Genomic DNA, 5,026 nt, shown 5'->3' with positions numbered 1-5,026 from the left:
CATTTAGAACGATATAATGTTTAAAATAAGGGCACTTTACTCTTGACATTTTACGGTTTTTTCAATTTTATGAAAAATCCTATCATTAGATTTTTTTAAAAATACGATATTCTTGCTTAACTAACGTTTCTACATAGGGATTAAGCATTTAGAACGAAATCTAATGTCAGAAAATGGCACTTTACTCTTGACATTTTTCGGTTTTTTCAATTTTCTGGAAAATCCTATCATTAGATTTTTTTAAAAATACGATATTCTTGCTTAACTAACGTTTTTACATAGGGATTAAGCATTTAGAACGAAATCTAATGTAGGAAAATGGTACTTTACTCTTGATCGGTACGTTGGGACTTAGAAAATATTCGGCCGTACGCGGCGCGTCTCGGCGCTTCGAACAGCTCCGGTGTCCCCATTATTTTCGATTTACGGCTAAAATAAATTTTTCTAATTTTTTTCAATTACATATTCTTGCTTAAATAACTTTTTTACATAGGGATTAAGCATTTAGAACGACATGTTGTTTAAAATAATGGTACTTTACTCTTGTGATTTTTCGGTTTTTTTTGATTATTTTGAAAAATAAATTTTTGTAATTTTTTTAAATACGATATTCGTGATCAGTGAACGATTTCACATATGGATTAAGCATTTAGAATCGTGCGGACGCGTTATTAAAAAAGTTTACTCGATGCGATGGGACTTTAAAAAGTTTGTGAAAATTTTCATATTGGGAAAAAATGTGTAATTTTTTGTCTAGTTTACGGTAGTGTAATTTATTTTAATGTTTACTATAAAAATTTTTTTCGTTCGTTCACGCGCTATGTTACAACAGCACGGCCGGGCGGTCTGTTGCCGCAGCGGTTTACACTCATAAGCGCGCGTGCTATTCGGCCGGCGGCGCCGGCGTCCTTGCCGGCCGTTCGGTATCTATAAGAGATACACGGTCCGTGCGAGGCGGACGGAGCAGAGCGGGTTTTGGGCCAATTCTACGATCTCGGTCGAGAAGCTGTCTCAGAGCTCCTTCGGGGCTTCGGTCCTGACTGTTTCGTGCCGTTTACGTTACGGACTTTTCTCCACACAGCGTGGCCACGGGTCGGTGTCTTTGACCGAATGGCCCATATGTGGCAAGCCCTACGGGGTTGGTTACCCGTATGCACTTTGTATGTATACTCGTACTCACTGAGCAATCGACTCTTCTGTCCGAGCGATGGAAAAATTTTTTAAAATGCATCTGTAAGATTTGGAAGCAAATCGTACCAATTGAAAACTGTGGCTAAAATGAATAGCCCAGTGGAGAGAGAAAACTTTCAAAAAACTGATTTTTTAAATCAAGAGGTGTCAGAAATCGAAATGCCTAGCGCGAGCGGAAGAACACGCTTTCTCGCCAGTCCAGCATGTGTCCTGTCCGTTCTTCCTCGGCTTGCCGATTTTGCCCAGATCAGAGGTTTCGTGCTTCCGGCGGTCAGAAGATCAGCGTGAGCGTACGCGCTTCCACGACTATGGCATCACCCATGTACTTTTTCCTTTGAATATATTTGAGTACATAAAAAATATTAAAACATATAGAGAGAACTGTGTCTTGGATCTTAAAAATTTGTCAATAGCGATGATATATTATTACTTAACTTGAAGTATTTGTACGTTTTAGCTGGGACGTACATTTATCTTACAAGATGTTAATAGCGAGACTCTTGAAGATAAAATTATCTTGTGATTTTATGAAGGCAAAGATAGAAACGTACGAAGCTGGCGTACGTAGAAAAATGTGATTTTACGATAGAACAAAAATATAATACGTACGTTTTTGGGCGTACGGTAAAATATCTGTATGGTAGAAAAATGAAAGAAATTGAGCGTTAAAGAAGATATGTTACAAGCGCGGAATGTGGCAAAACTTGTACATATTTGAAAGAGAAAAGTGGTGTGTCGACCTGACATATATATATGAAACAGGCGACGATGGAAAAGGATTTAAATTTTGTCCATTTTATATATACATATTGTATAGTTCCCTGGTTGATCCTGCCAGTAGTCATATGCTTGTCTCAAAGATTAAGCCATGCATGTCTCAGTACATGCCGTATTAAGGTGAAACCGCGAATGGCTCATTAAATCAGTTATGGTTTCTTAGATCGTACTAAAATTTACTTGGATAACTGTGGTAATTCTAGAGCTAATACATGCAAAACAGAGTTCCGACCAGAGATGGTAGGAACGCTTTTATTAGATCAAAACCAATCGGTGGCGGGTGTTTACACTCGTCCATCGTTTGCTTTGGTGACTCTGAATAACTTTGTGCTGATCGCATGGTCTTATAGCACCGGCGACGCATCTTTCAAATGTCTGCCTTATCAACTGTCGATGGTAGGTTCTGCGCCTACCATGGTTGTAACGGGTAACGGGGAATCAGGGTTCGATTCCGGAGAGGGAGCCTGAGAAACGGCTACCACATCCAAGGAAGGCAGCAGGCGCGCAAATTACCCACTCCCGGCACGGGGAGGTAGTGACGAAAAATAACGATACGGGACTCATCCGAGGCCCCGTAATCGGAATGAGTACACTTTAAATCCTTTAACGAGGATCCATTGGAGGGCAAGTCTGGTGCCAGCAGCCGCGGTAATTCCAGCTCCAATAGCGTATATTAAAGTTGTTGCGGTTAAAAAGCTCGTAGTTGAATCTGTGTGTCACAGTGTCGGTTCATCGCTCGCGGTGTTTAACTGGCATTATGTGGTACGTCCTACCGGTGGGCTTTGCTCTTCACGGGGCGGTCCAACTAATATCCCATCGCGGTGCTCTTCACTGAGTGTCGAGGTGGGCCGGTACGTTTACTTTGAACAAATTAGAGTGCTCAAAGCAGGCTACCTTCGCCTGAATACTGTGTGCATGGAATAATGGAATAGGACCTCGGTTCTATTTTGTTGGTTTTCGGAACCCCGAGGTAATGATTAATAGGGACAGATGGGGGCATTCGTATTGCGACGTTAGAGGTGAAATTCTTGGATCGTCGCAAGACGGACAGAAGCGAAAGCATTTGCCAAAAATGTTTTCATTAATCAAGAACGAAAGTTAGAGGTTCGAAGGCGATCAGATACCGCCCTAGTTCTAACCATAAACGATGCCAGCTAGCGATCCGCCGAAGTTCCTACGATGACTCGGCGGGCAGCTTCCGGGAAACCAAAGCTTTTGGGTTCCGGGGGAAGTATGGTTGCAAAGCTGAAACTTAAAGGAATTGACGGAAGGGCACCACCAGGAGTGGAGCCTGCGGCTTAATTTGACTCAACACGGGAAACCTCACCAGGCCCGGACACCGGAAGGATTGACAGATTGATAGCTCTTTCTTGATTCGGTGGGTGGTGGTGCATGGCCGTTCTTAGTTGGTGGAGCGATTTGTCTGGTTAATTCCGATAACGAACGAGACTCTAGCCTGCTAAATAGACGTAATTATGGTATCTCGAAGGCTCTCGGCTTCTGCCGGTGGGGTTTTTACTACCAACGTACAAACAAATCTTCTTAGAGGGACAGGCGGCTTCTAGCCGCACGAGATTGAGCAATAACAGGTCTGTGATGCCCTTAGATGTTCTGGGCCGCACGCGCGCTACACTGAAGGAATCAGCGTGTGTTCCCTGGCCGAAAGGCCCGGGTAACCCGCTGAACCTCCTTCGTGCTAGGGATTGGGGCTTGCAATTATTCCCCATGAACGAGGAATTCCCAGTAAGCGCGAGTCATAAGCTCGCGTTGATTACGTCCCTGCCCTTTGTACACACCGCCCGTCGCTACTACCGATTGAATGATTTAGTGAGGTCTTCGGACTGGTGCGCGGCAATGTTTCGGCATTGCCGATGATGCCGGGAAGATGACCAAACTTGATTATTTAGAGGAAGTAAAAGTCGTAACAAGGTTTCCGTAGGTGAACCTGCGGAAGGATCATTACAATGTTCCAATATATCTCAAAGAGAGAGGAGAGGAGGAGAGAAAATGAATTCGATTAGTTTGTGGATAAGAATTCATATAAAAAAAAAAGATATTGTTGAGCCCGCCAGATCATTCGTGCGTGATTTACACGGCCAGACGTGTGTACTACACGTATTAGGCCTTTGATCTGCGTTGCGTAGGCCACAACAAATCTTTCAAAGAGAGAGAGATATATGTGTTGTTGGGGTTTGTGATTATGAAGGTGCCCCAACGCACAAAAATATATAAAAATGTACAAAGTTGGGATGTGGTGTGGTGGAGAAGAGTTGGGCCCGACCAGATCATTCGTGCGTGATTTACACGGCAGACGTGTGTACTACACGTATTAGGCCTTTGATCTGCGTTGCGTAGGCCATCTTCCTTCCAAGACACACACGTGTTGGGGTTTGTGTGATTTTATGATAGTGCCTCAACACGGAAAAATAAGCGTACGAGAAGAGTTGGGCCCGACCAGATCATTCGTGCGTGATTTATACACGGCCAGACGCGTATTATATTACACGTATTAGGCCTTTGATCTGCGTTGCGTAGGCCATCTTCTCGATAGAGAGAAAGCCAATGTATTCTTTTTTCTTTCTTTACACACACACACACAGTTGTAGTAGGACAGGGAGGGATGCGAGCGTGCTTAATCACGCTTCCTCAAGTCTTCGCTGTGGTGTAAAAAAAAAAAAGAAAAAAAGGAATCGTTGGGAAAGTCCAAAGGACGAAAATATCGGGCAGTCTGAAGATAACTTAATGCTCGTTTACATTGGTATCAAGAGAGACCGGCTTGTGTAGCTCGTTTCAATGCTGTGTCGTTGTCATTGACACCCTACTCTGTTGCGCGCTAGTGGCAGCATGAGCGTGGGACGTATATATATATGACACCCAGCTAGAGCCGGCCGTGAGTCCGTCCGGTGTAAATAACGACGAAAGGAGAGAGAAACTTTTCGAATCCAGTATCGGGTTGATAATTGTCCAGTTTGAATATCCATATCCCCGTCGTTTTTGGAGGTGATATACTCTCTGTGTTTCTTCGATAGAAGGCTTTTCAATGTTCTATTCGCTCCGA

General features: G+C 43.5%; 1 non-coding gene across 1 annotated transcript; it reads left to right on the top strand.

Annotated features, from left to right (window-relative positions):
* Positions 1 to 2,009: 2,009 nt before the first annotated feature.
* Positions 2,010 to 3,930, top strand: LOC143261708 (small subunit ribosomal RNA). Its single transcript, XR_013035781.1, has one exon. It is a non-coding gene; the product is annotated as a small subunit ribosomal RNA (ribosomal RNA).
* Positions 3,931 to 5,026: the final 1,096 nt, after the last annotated feature.

The sequence above is a fragment of the Megalopta genalis genome, unplaced genomic scaffold (genome assembly GCF_051020955.1).
Source record: "Megalopta genalis isolate 19385.01 unplaced genomic scaffold, iyMegGena1_principal scaffold0061, whole genome shotgun sequence".
NCBI lineage: Eukaryota > Metazoa > Arthropoda > Insecta > Hymenoptera > Halictidae > Megalopta > Megalopta genalis.
This window is presented reverse-complemented; position numbering and strand designations above follow the sequence as displayed.